Below are 13,725 nucleotides of genomic sequence, written 5' to 3' on the forward strand. Positions count from 1 at the left end.
CCTTTCCTTTCCTTTCCTTTCCTTTCCTTTCCTTTCCTTTCCTTTCCTTTCCCTTTCCTTCACCTTCCCCTTCCCCTTCCCCTTTCCTTTCTTTTTTGTTGCTGTTGTTGTTGGCATTTATTATTATTACTAGGGGTCTGGTGCATGAAATTCGTGCAGGAGGGAGGTCCCTCAGCCCAAACTGCACCCTCTCCAATCTGGGAGCCCACAGGGGATGTCCTACTAATGGCTTAGGCCTGCTTCCCGTGGTTCTCTGCTCTCTGTGGACCTGCCTGCTTGATGCCACCACAGGCCCTGGTGTCTGCTCTCTGTGGGGGCCCTGCTGTCTGCGATCCCGCAGTCTGCTGTCTGCTCGCTCACTGCGGGGGACATTCCTGCCCCACCCCTGGCCACTTGTGCACGCCCTGGCTCAGAGCACCTGGGTCCCGGGGATGTTCCTGCCCTGCCCCCAGTGCCTGCGAGCGTAGGCCTGGAGTGGCTGGGGGTTGGCGCCTGCATATGCAAATTAACCTGCCATATTTTGTCAGGTTAATTTGAATACTCACTCCTGATTGGCTGGTGGGCGTTGTGAAGTGATGGTCAATTTGCATCTTTCTCTTTTATTAGTGTAGATTATTTAAATCTTTATTGTCAAGAGTATTACAGATGTCCTCCTTTTTCCTCTCATTGCCCCCCTCCATTCAGTTTCCACCCTTCCCTAGGCCTTTACCATCCTATTGTCTCTGTCCATAGGTGAGATCTTTGGTTAATCTCTTCCTACCCCTGAACCCCCTTCCCTCTGAGATTCCTCAGTCTGTTCCATGTTTCCATGCTTCTGATTCTATTTCATTCACCAGTTTAATTGTTCGTTAGATTTCTTGCTCATTTATTTTGATTTTTATATTCAATTGTTGATAGATATGTATTTATTGCCATTTTGTTCATATGTTTTAACCTTATTTTTTCTTCTTCTTCCTCTTCAACATTTCATGTAATACTGCTGTGGTGCTGATGAACTCCTTTAGCTTTTTCTTATCTGTGAAACTCTTTATCTGACCTTCAATTCTAAATGAGAGCTTTGTTGGGTATAGTCATCTTAGTTGTAGGTCCTTGCTAGTCATCACTTTGAATATTTCTTGCCACTCCCTTCTGGCCTGCAAAGTTTCTGTCAAGAAATCAGCTGACAGTTATATGGTCTCTCCCTTGTAAGTAACTAACTAATTTTCTCTTGTTGCTTTTAAGATTCCCTTTGTCTTTAACCCTTGACATTTTAATTATGATGTGTCTTGGTGTGGGCCTCTTTTGGTTCCTCTTGTTTGGGACTCTGCTCTTCCTGGACTTGGAAGTCCATTTCCTTCACCAGGTTGGGAAAGTTTCCTGTCATTATTTCTTCAAGTAGGTTTTCAATATCTTGCTCTCTCTCTTCTCTTTCTGGCACCCCCATAATGTGAATGTTGATATGCTTGAAGTTGTCCCAGAGGCTCCTTAAACTATCTTGCTATTTTTGGATTCTTTTTCCTTTTGCTCTTCTGATTGGATGTTTTTTGCTTCCTCTTATTCCAACTGATTGATTTGATTTTCGGACTGCTCTACTCTACTGTTGAATCCCTGTAAATTATTCTTTATTTCAGTTAGTGTATGCTTACTTTCTGACTGGTCCCTTTTCATATTTTTGACATTCTCACTAAGATCCATGAAAGTCTCATTAAGATCCTTAAATCTCCCATGAAGATCCTTTAATAACCTTACAAGATGGTTTTGAACTTTGTCCAGTAGTTTGCTTGGTCCCATTTCTTTCATTTGTGACATGCTTCTTTGTCTCCACATTTCGGCTGCTTCCCTGTGTTTGTTTCTATGTATTAGGTAGAGCTGCTATATCTCCTGGATTTGGTAAAGTGGTCTTGTGTAGTATGAGTCCTGTAGGGCCCAGTGGCTCAGCCTCCCCAGTCACCTAAGCTGGGCGAGCTGGGCACTCTAGGTGAGCCCCTGTGTGGACTCTGTGCACAGCCTTGATTGTTGTTGGTATCTCTTGTAGGAATTGACCTCCAGGCCAATTGGCTGTGAGGACCTGCTGTGACTACAGTGGGAGAGCTGCTGTTGAGAAAACACCCCTCTGGAGCAGGACTTGCTTCAGTGGGGCTTTGGTGCTCACGGAGTCTTCCCCTTGAGTGTGTCACTTGTGGATGTGTAGAGTTTTAATCTCTATGGTCTGAAGCTCTCCACTGGGTATACTGGGACTAGGGCCCCCAGGGAGGTGCAAAGTCAGCCATTGCCTGGGGACACCCAGCAGGAGCTATATGTATTGGGCTTGGAAGTGCCCAGGTGAGGCCCAGCTGTGAAGCAAAGCAGGATGGTGCTAGCACCAGGATCTTGGGCCTTTTGTTGATAGTTGTGGGCATGCTCTCATCAGCCATACGATGATTGCTTGAGAGATTTTAGCAAAGTCGGAAGCCTGAACAAGACAGGCCGTTCATATGGAAAAGCTGCTGCAAACAGGTTGGGTGGGGCTGTCAATTTGATGGGGTGCAGTTTCAAGGAATCATTTGGGCAGAGCAAACAGTATGGACCATGATGATGGAAACTCAGATATGGCTGCCAGTTAGCCCTGCTACTGGGGATTTCCCAACACGGGAGCAGTGACCCCTGCAAGCACCTCTGTCAGATGGAAAGCTGCCTCTGAGTTCCTGCCCCAATGCCAGACAATCCGGTTCCTCCCCGTATGTGTCTGGGTCCCACAATGCCGCCTGGCACTGGAGCTTATAGTAAGCGGGACTTTGTAAGTTCATGACGCAGCCCTTTAAAAGGAACACCCGAGTCTCCAGAAGCCTCCATGTCACTCGGCCTCAATCCTCACTGGTTTTTACAGCCCGAATTTATGGGGACTTCTCTTCCCAGCCCTGGGACCTTGGGCTGAGGGTCTGGTGTGTGGGACCCCTTGTTTCTCACAAGTGGCCTCTGCAGAGATGGTCTCCCTCCCAATTACAAAAATGGCATACATGGATGTCGGACCAGCCCGTTCCTCACCTCCACCCTTCCTACCAGTCTCAGTGTGCTTTCTTCTTCTCTAGTTGTAGGACTTCCATTCAGCCAGATTTCAGACAGTTTTGAATGATGGTTGTTCTGTATTTAGTTGTAATTTTGATGTTGTGGGAGGTGACAAGTACAGGCATTTACCTACACTGCTATCTTGGTTCTTTCCTTCATTTTCTTTTTCCATTATTTGTTCATTCATTCAACAAATGTTTATTGAGTACCTGCTGAATTCTAGGTGAAGTTATAAGCATTGGAGATGGAGAAATATTTCAGTGGTCTAAATTAAATGTGACTAAACACTAGTATTTCAATATTATAAATGCTTTCTAAACAAAATTGACAATATGGCTCTTTCCTTTCAAATTTAATTAAACCACCATCAAAATAATGATTCAAAGTTTTATATTTTCCTTTTAAAGGTGCATTAGAATAACAAAATGTTAAATGAATATAGGCATCATATTAACACAGTTTAAAAAAATCTCAGGGAAAAATATAATACCATACCTCTATTTCAAAAGAAAAAGGAAAAGTACAAACTTATCTGCCCCCCACCCACCCAAATAAAAAAGTAAGAAAGAGAGAGAGCAACAATTCTCAACTCAGGGTGTAAAAAAGGGAAAAAAATGCTTTGGAATTAGGATAACTTTTTTTATCTTTGCATCAAAAGTTGTATATTATTTTATGGTAGATTTTTGCTTTTGGTTCTAATACATATAGCTTTGATGAATTATGTACTTCTTTAGAAAATAAAGATTGCTGAATAGATTTTAAGTTAATATTTGGAATTCCCTTTAAGTCTCCATATCTTGTATGTCACAGGATTAGAGTATGTCTCTCAGCATCCTTTGTCAAGGTGCTTCTTAGGATCTGGAATAACTAAATTAGAGATACAATGAGAGAGGAATGGGGAAGATACAAGGGAGGTAAAGATGACAGTTGACTAATGTGTAAGAGAGTTTCTTTAGAAATTCTCATTCATGTCAGAAGTACTGACTGAGTTTTAAAAAAGAGTGACATTGACTACATTCCTTTAGGGATTTCTCCCTAATCCTTTAAAAGGCTGTTTTAGGTATTTTGTTTTCCAAAAGTGTAAATGTCCTTAGACAGCTATCCTTCAAATTGTTGTTCCATACTCCAACTTGCAGACACCTAGATTCATAGGTTTTTAAAAATATGTCCCAGAAATATGCATGACTACCTAATTCAAAAAGTAAAGTTGAAGCTTTATTTTAGTGCTTTAATTGATTTTAGGCTATTGATTTAGTTAATTATATCTGTAATGTAGAGATTCTGTGAACATCCAATGCAACTCTTTAGAGAAAGAATTGACTTAAATACTTATTTTAAATAAAAAGTAAGATTAATTTTAGAATCACGATTTCCCTTCAGAAATTTAAATTCAGGACAGAGGAAATTTGTTAAGCAAGGTTTATTTTATACAGTTATAGGAGTATTTTTGAGTTCCATTTCAATAAGGAAGTCTGCTCATGTTCTCTATATTGAGGTTCTAGTTGGCTCAAATGTATATCTATCTTCTATTCCATATTATATATAAAGAAATGAAGTGTGGATTAACATTGTTTGCAATGCCATGTCATTTGTCCTAATATTTTGAAAATCCAATGTTGGGAGGAACTATATTTCCATCGCAATAACAAAATTCACAGGACCACCCAAATACTGTTTTTCACAGTACAAAATGCTGTCCAAAATTCTCAGTTTTTGAAAAAATGGTCGTAAAACCTGAAATAAGCTATTATATTATTATACCTGAACATTTTTGTCTATTCAGATAAGCATTAGTAAATATAGTGTTATTTGTGAATTTTTATAACCTTGATGTATTTACAGAGTTGACTTGGTGTGTCATTCGGCACAACTACAAATTTCATCTATCTGGCCACCCTAGGATTTCTTATTTATAATGAAAAGGAAGAAAAAGATAATACTTTTCTACTCTCAGTAATATTTAAAAAGTATTCGTGTGTCTTTTAAATTTTGAAAGGCACACATTTAGTCAATGGATCTATATGTGATCTTTCCACAAGGAATAGATGCTTTCTTTAGCTGGCTTTAGCAAGAGTCAACCGCTAATGATTCTTGGTACCAATAAGTTGGCTGGGCATAGTGCTCTAGTTTTGTTTTATTTTTCATGTATTATGAAAGATGTTTTACAGTGTAAATAAAAAATTATTTTGAGTTAAATTCTCAACTAAAATGGGAGACTACCTTAATTTCCAACTTTTCTTACAAATTTAGGGAAAAAGTAATTGATTCTCCATTTATAATAATAAAAGGGTAATATGCTAATTAGACTGGACATCCTTTCGGACGAAGCCAGGGCTGGAGGGAAGCCGCCTGGGTCCCGGGTGCCTGCTGGTGGCCGGAGGGAAGCCTGAGTCCTGGGTGCTGGAGGGAAGCTGGTGCCGGCAGCTGGGGGAAGGAAGGCCTAGTCTTGCATGAATTTTTGTGCATCGGGCCTCTAGTAAATAATAAGAACTGTAATGTAATTTCTGGAGAGCATGGTGGGGGAGAGTCATAAAATCAAACAATGGTGCTTATGTTAACTTCCACATACTACATTAATGGTTCCAACCATGAAACTATGTAATACTATGTTATGCATCAGGGATTATGCTAACCTATAAAGTAGAAATACTATTTTTATACTCATTTTACACATGAGGAAACTCATATTCAAGTTCACACAGCTAACAGTATTAAAGCCTAGATTTGAACCCAGGCAACTTGAATTAATTCCCTAGATTTAATAAACTTTCCCCACAAAATGCTACATTACTTCGTGGTGTTTTTGTTTTTGTTTTTGCCTATGCTTTTCCTTCCTTCCACAAATCAGTTTCTTCTACTACTGCCTGTCTTTGTATGGCTCTTATTTTTCAATATTATCCTTGTTAATATTTCTGTCTGAGGTGAATTGTAGGCTATGAAGGTCAGGGATTTTATTTTATACTAGAGGCCCGGGACACGAAATTTGTGCACAGGGGTGTGGGTCCCTCAGCCCGGCCTTCACCCTCTCCAATCTGGGACCCCTCTGGGGATGTCCGACTTCCTCTAGAAATCCGGGACCGCTGGCTCCTAACTGCTTGCCTGCCTGATCACCCCTAACCACCTCTGCCTGCCTGCCTGAACGCCCCTAACTGCTCCCCTGCTGGCCTGATCACCCCTAACTGCCTCTGCCATGCCTCACACCTGGGAGCCAGGATTCCCTCCTCTGGCCAGTCGCAGGCACCTGGGACCTGGGCTTCCCTCCCTCTGGGTGGCCACAGACACCCAGGACCCAGGCCTGCTTCGCCTGGGTCGGCCACAACTGTAGGTGCACGGGACTGCAGGGCAGGTGGCTTGTCCCTCTCCCGGGCCGCAGGTGCAGGCGCAGCCCTGGCACCTGAGACTGTGGGGTGGGTTGCTTGCCCCTCTCCTGGGCCACAGCCTCAGCCACTGGCACCCGGGACCACGGGGCGGGTGGCTTGTCCCTCTCGTGGGCCACAGCCCCAACCACTGGCACCCAGGACCACGGGGTGGGTGGCTTGTCCTTCTCCTGGGCCATAGCCCCACCCACTGGCACCTGGGACTGCGGGGCGTGTGGCTTGACCCTCACCCGGGCTGCAGCCTGGCTGGTCCCCATTCCTTTCTTGCAAGCTCATTTGTGCCTGGATGGTCCCCATTCCTCTCTCCCCAGTGTTGAGTGTCTGATTCCTTACGGCATGATGGCATGATGGTGTGAGGGTGTGATGACCATTTGCATATTAGCTCTTTATTATATAGGATTTCTTTGTGTTGTCACTGCTTTAATACAATATAGAAGTAAACTGATGGAGAGGCAAGTGAGAGATATATTTTAAGATATGTAGATCTTTTTGTTTGGCAGTTTACAGACAGTAAAAATTCTCATATTTCAATGTTAATTGAAATTTTACTAAAGGGAAAATAGAAGCATGAACTCAGCTAAGCAGCTTCAACCCTCCTGTCCCTTTTGTTCCCGTTTAGAGTGAAATCCTGCCTGATTGGAGTAGGCTTAGGCAGTTCCACCAGTTAATGCCCTTGTAGCTTCTGCAATATTTGGGTCTTGGGACAGAAGTCTCTTCTACTTAGAGTTGATATTATTAAAAATTGTGGAGGAGGGCAAATAATATTGTATCTAAAATTTTACTTATGTTACTGTCAGTCAGTCTTTCTCATATCTCTGGGAATACAGCCATATTATAACAAACTAGAAGCCCAGTGCACGAAATTTGTGCACAGGGTGGGGAGGTTCCTCAGCCTGGCCTGCATCCTCTCACAATCTGCGACCCCTCGGGGGATGTCCGACTGTTGGTTTAGGCTCGATCCTGCAGGCAGTCGGACACCTCTCTCTCAATCCGGGACTGCTGGCTCCTAACCACTTGTCTGCCTGCCTGATCACCCCTAACCACTTGGCCTGCCTGCCTGATCACCCCTAACCACTTGGCCTGCCTGCCTGATCACCCCTAACTGCTCACCTGCCTGCCTGATTGCCCCTAACCACTCTGCCTGCCTGCCTGCCTGCCTGATTTCCCCTAACCACTCGCCTGCCTGACTGATCACCCCTAACCACTCTGCCTGCCTGCCTGCCTGATAGCCCCTAACTGCCTCTGCTTTGGCCCCCGCCACCATGACTTCATCTGGAATGATGTCCAGAATGACATCTGGAATGTTGTTCGGCTGTCCTGTCTAATTAGTATATTACACTTTTATTATTATAGATTCTATAGGCATATTACAAAGGGAATTCACTCCTAGAAGTCTGTTTACTCTATTTTGGTAATAATTTTAGGTGATAACAGATACTGCCCATGGCACTCAGTTAATTATTAACATCATTCTAAATTTTGGCTCAAACCCTCCCTCATCCAGTCTTTAGGTAGAATTATAATAGATGGAAAATGGCCTGAAGCATCATCATGTTGCTATCTTAATGCATTCTGTTTCTCTTGTATTTCTTTTTTCCATGTAGTTTCTGGTGAAACCACCTAGTTTTTGTGTAGACTATGGTCTGTTTTCATACTTATTCCGGTGGGAAGTGTGAGCATTGGGAAGTGTGTGTAACTCAGTAGAGGACATTTAAGTCTACTTTGTACACAATGAGTAATTAAATGGTGCTGTCTTCTTATTTTTAACAAATAATTCTTTGTAGGATGAAATTCTGACAGGAAAATTATAGAATTGTTCCCCACAATCGGATTTATGTTAATAATTGGAGGCTGTCTACTCCTTAAAATATAAATGGGGTTTATATAAGAAGGTTTAAGAGGCAGTACTCTGTTAAGAATATAGGTACTCTTTTACAAATATAGGTATGTTGTCAAGGCAAATATATATACTCCCACCCCCTACCTTGGACAAATGTCACCAAATTGTCTATTAATATTTATTATGCATCTGTCAGCTACTCACTGAACTTGTTTTCTCTTGTGCTTCTATCAATTTTATAACTTTTTTTTGCTACAAGGTGTATTGTATATGATATAAATGCACATTTTAATGTTACCCACCAAAGAATATGAAAAAGAAATTTGTATCAAAACAAGACTTTGTTAATAAAATAAATATTGTTTCACTCAATCTACTCTGAAGAAACAGACTTGAAAACATAAATAAACAAAACCCTGAGGTAAATGTTACTGCCATGCTGGAAAAAAGAATAAAATCATATATATGAAAAAAGAAGAAAATTATATACGTGTATGTGTTTTACATACCTCAGCAGAATGTTAACTTGATCAGAATTGTACATGGTTACTTGCTTGTATTTCTGTAAATGTGATGTCTTAAAGGGGGAACAGTTTACAATCCAACTAGGAGTTTGGTTTCCTCATCATAAATCTCATGTGACTTTGATATATTTCTTTGAAATACTTAGCACTTATGTGTATATCTTTTTCCAGCTGTGGTTGTGTAAATATTTAGTTATTTCAGTCACTGGTATTTATATTTTATCTTCCAAATGGGCAGTTGTTGAAGGAATCCTGCCATGTACTTTTCCCTGATGCTGGCCTTGCCCGAAGTCAATCCTGTTATACTCCCAAGGTCCTACCAGGATTCTTGCCAAGGGCAGCTGACATTATCATCCTAGTTTTTGCTAAAACGTCATGCCATCAGTCTCTTTCTTCTTTTATCCTCTCTGAGGATTCCTATGCACGGTATAGTTGAGACCTAGAAGTTGGTTTTGCCACGTTTAGTATAAACCTTATATATTATTACATTGAAAAATATCCAAATTAGCATAATCAGAATGGTGGTTGTCAGGTAGCTTGTAGGAACTCCGAATTGATGATTGAAGGGAGAATACGTTTTATGAATAATGAGCCAATAATATCATAGGGAGGTTTGTGACAGTGCAGGTGGACACCTCTTCTAGGGAAGAAGATTGAAATCACTTAAGAGGTTTTCATCTACTCTCTTCTGAGATTCATATATGCTCTTCCCTATTGGGTCCTGCTGTAACTCCCTCAAAGCCTTCTGAAAAAGAGAGTCATGGTTATTGATAGAGGTTGGGTAATTTTTCCATTAGAAAATGTTGGTGAAAAATTTTTGGGAACGAGTGATATTGAATTTTAGTTATGCACACAGTGTATAGGAATTCACATTCTCTGAATGTTAAAAACTGATAATATAAGAATACTAGGGGACCAGTGCATGAATTCATGCACCTTGAAAGGCACTGTGGGCTGCAAGGCTGCAGTGGGCACAGGGGCAGGTCTCGGCCCTCTGCACCCCCACCCCACCACTCCTGCCATGGCCCCCAGTCCCCTGTCTGCCAGCAACCCCACTCCCGCCACCACTCCCATATGCAGTGATTGGGGCTAGAGCCAGCAGTGGGTGTGAGTGGGGCCGGCGCTGTCAGCAGGTGTGAGCAGTGGCTGCTGCCCTGATCACCCCTCAGGAGCAGGGGAAGGTGGAGAAGCCCTCAAGGGCGATCAGGGCCGGCAGTGGGGGTAAGTGAGGCTGGCACCGGCAGCAGGTGCAAGTGCAGGGTGGGATGGCGGCGTGTGGGAGTAAAGAATTTTCAGTAGCCACCAGAGCCTCACCCTGATGACAGCGACCGGCACCCCACCTTGGTCTGGCACCCCTGCTCACCTGCTCCACCATCCTACCACGGCCAACACCCACCATGTTCTGCATGCACCCCTGGTGGTCAGCGCATGTCATAGCGACTGGTTGTTTGGTTGTTCCACCGTTCGATCTATTTGCATATTAGGTTTTTATATATATAGACTAGAAGCCCGGTGCACGAAATTCGTGCACGGCGGGGGGTTGTCCCTCAGCCCAGCCTGTACCCTCTCCAATCTGGGACTCCTGGAGGGATGTCCGACTGCCCGTTTAGGCCCGATCCTGGTGGGATCGGGCCTAAACGGGCAGTCGGACATCCCTCTCACAATCCAGGACTGCAGGCTCCCAACTGCTTGCCTGCCTGCCTTCCTGATTGCCCCTAACCGCTTCTGCCTGCCAGCCTGATCACCCCCTAACCACTTCGCTGCCAGCCTGGTTGATGCTTAACTGCTCCCCTGCCAGCCTGTTTGCCCCCAACTTCCCTCCTCTGCCAGCCTGGTCACCCCTAACTGCCCTCTCCTGCAGGGTTGATCACCTCCAACAGCCCTCCCTTGCAAGCCTGGTCCCTCTCAACTGCCTTCCCTTGCAGGCCTGGTCCCTCACAACTGCCCTCCCTTGCAGGCCCGGTGCCTCCCAACTGCCCTCTCCTGCTGGCCATCTTGTAGTGGCCATCTTGTGTCCACATGGGGGCAGGATCTTTGACCACATGGGGGCAGCTATATTGTGTGTTGCAGTGATGATCAATCTGTATATTACTCTTTTATTAGATAGGATAGAGGCCTGGTGCACGGGTGGGGGCCAGCTGGTTTGCCCTGAAGGGTGTCACAGATAAGGGTGGGAGTTCCCTTGGGGTGTGGGGCGGCCTGAGCGAGGGGCCTGTGGTGGTTTGCAGGCCGGCCATGCCCCCTGGCAACCCAAGGGGAGGCCTTGGTATCTGGAATTTATTTTCCTTCTTACAATTGAAACTTTGTAGCCTGGGGCAGCAGCCATTTCTGGGGCGGCAGCCATTTCTGTGGCAGTTAATTCACCTTCTACAATTGAAACTTTGTAGCCTTAAGTGGGTGAGCCCGGCCAGGGTGTGCGGAAAGCTTTGCTTCCCCTGTTGCTGCTGGCAACCCTGGCCTGCTCTCTCAAGCTCCATTCTGCCGTCATTTGTTTGAATTTGTTTATCTTCTATAATTGAAACTTTGTAGCTTGAGTGGAGGCTTAGGCCTGCAACGGCTATGGAAAGCTTGGCTTCCTCTGTTACCTGGGAAACCTTGCTCTCTGTGGCTGTAGCCATCTTGGATTGGGGTTAATTTGCATACTTGCCCTGATTGGCTGGTGGGCGTGGCTTGGCTGGTGGGCGTGGCTTATGTAGCGGAGTGATGGTTAATTTGCATATTACCATTTTATTAGAGAGGATTTACTCAAAAATGCAAGATTGTATTTAGAAAAGATGACACAGTATATGGAAAAATTTATATCCTCATTTATCATGAAGGTCTTTATTGAGTTAATTGACTATGAAATCAATTGATTTACAGGTAGATATTCTATGCATGCATGGGAAAAGAACAGCAGTTGCCATCAGGATTGCTTCCTGTTGTTTTTATTACTATATTTAAAAAATAAGTAATCAGACTTAACATTTCCATTGTTTGAAACAAGAATGGACAAAGCATGGTTCTTGATGTATTTTAATATATTAATCCTAGCAGTATTTATGGAATAGTTGGAGAAAACACGGGTTTTGAATTTCACTAGGATTAAAACCTGCACTGCCACCTTCCAGCTGTATGACGGCTGAGAGTCTCAGTTCCCCCATATGGACACCAGATATAACAACACCTACCCCATAAAGATGTTATAGTGTTAAAGGAGATGATGGATAATTAATATTAGCTTTCTTATTTCATTTTTCCCTGCTTAGACTTGATAATAAATAAAAATTATTATAGATTTCATAGCAATGATGACTACCATTTATAATTTTTATTATTGAGGTTGACTAGCCACTCATAAATATCACTCAGGAATTGGAAAGTTTCTTTCCTGAAGGTTAAACCTTATGAGAAATGTGAAATTTCTATTTTTTTGTTGTTATGATTTGTAAAGTTATTAGCTCTACCAGCAAGCAATTCATTTTTTGCTAACCCTATTCATTCTCTTCAGATTATTGTATGGTAACAAGGTGTATTTATTTATTTATTTTTTTTTTAGGTATGTTCCTTAGAAGCAAGGGTCAGTGGGGATGTCCTATAAACATAAAAATAGTTCAATGGCTAACCTAGTTTGAGAAATGCTATATATTATACCTGTCTTTTGGCTAATCATAATGTGTATTAGCTAGACTATATAGACTCTGATAACTGCAATTCTTTTTTTGAGCAATACCTATTAACAATCTGAGGAAAGAATATTTCAAAGAGCATTTTGGAAAATTTAGCCTTTATTGGAATAGAATTGAGCCTTTATTGCTTAAACTCTTCTACTGAGTGCTGCTTTATAAAAATCATGGTGAAAACTTGGGCCTGAGTTAATTCCCAAAAGTCCTGGCTGTGGTCCAGCTCTGTGTGACTGTAGGTTAGGCACTGAGACATGAGCTCCCCTGCACTTTGTGGAGTCCGGGTGATCTCTAGGTTCTATAATTGGCTGTTACTTCCTCTATACAGTCTCCCTAGATGGTTTTATTCTCTCCCATGGTTTCAGTCTCTAGGTTGATTCTCATCTACAATTCCAGCTGAGATTACTTTTCTGAGGTCAAATTTGGATATTCAGTTGTTGGCAACTTGTCATCTCCATTTGAATATTCTAGAAGTACTTCAGATGCTTCATGTCTCATACTGAATAAATCATCACTTGTTCTTCTTCTTACCAAGCCCCGCTTTTCCATTCTCTACCCTCATTGGGACTACCCTTCACCTATTGCTCAGACCAGAAACTTGAAACCTCCCTGCCTGCCCCCTGCTTTTCCATCCTGTGCATTTTTTATTTTCATTCCCCACACATTGCCACTGAATAGATCCTGATGGTGTTCTGACTAAATATCTCTAGATTCTTCCCGTTATTTTCCCCTCTGTCTGTCAATATCCAATTCCAAGTTTTGGAATTTATTTGCTTGAAGAGTGTAAAAGTATCCTAACTAATCCCTGCCTAGCTTATCCTGCTAAGGTACAAGTTTCATACTACCAATAGCGAGCATTTTAAAATCAAACTTGAGCATGTGATCCCTTGCTTAAAATATTTAAATGTCCTCATTTGCCTTCAGTTGGTTCCAGAACTTTGGCTTGATGTACAAATCCCATTACATTATTGCTTCTAGCTACTTCTTCAGGCACATGCTTTCTAATCTTTGACATGAACCTTACACTGAGGCCATATACTAACCTACCTGCAGGTCTGAGTTAACAAGTGTACCATATTCTTTTGTTGCTGTGCCTTTGAATGAAATTATCTCCTTTCTTTTCTTCCTGATTCTTTTTCTGAGGCTCAAGTTTCATGTCTCAGGATGCTGACACAAGGGTTTCATGTTTCAGGATGCCTTGCCTTCTCTGTCTTGCTCAGGTAGTCTTAAGTGTCCTTTCTTTGTGTTTTCATAGCAACCTATGCACCCTTATTTCCTATCTGAATTGGACTTTCAGA

At 42.6% G+C, this 13,725-nt stretch overlaps 1 protein-coding gene across 1 annotated transcript in view; it reads left to right on the forward strand.

Annotated features, from left to right (window-relative positions):
• Positions 1-13,725, forward strand: part of ROBO1 (roundabout guidance receptor 1) — a 1,264,035-nt gene that overhangs the window by 887,590 nt on the left and 362,720 nt on the right. The window lies entirely within an intron of this gene.

Source organism: Cnephaeus nilssonii, assembly GCF_951640355.1.
Source record: "Cnephaeus nilssonii genome assembly, chromosome: 3".
NCBI classification, from domain to species: Eukaryota; Metazoa; Chordata; class Mammalia; order Chiroptera; family Vespertilionidae; genus Cnephaeus; species Cnephaeus nilssonii.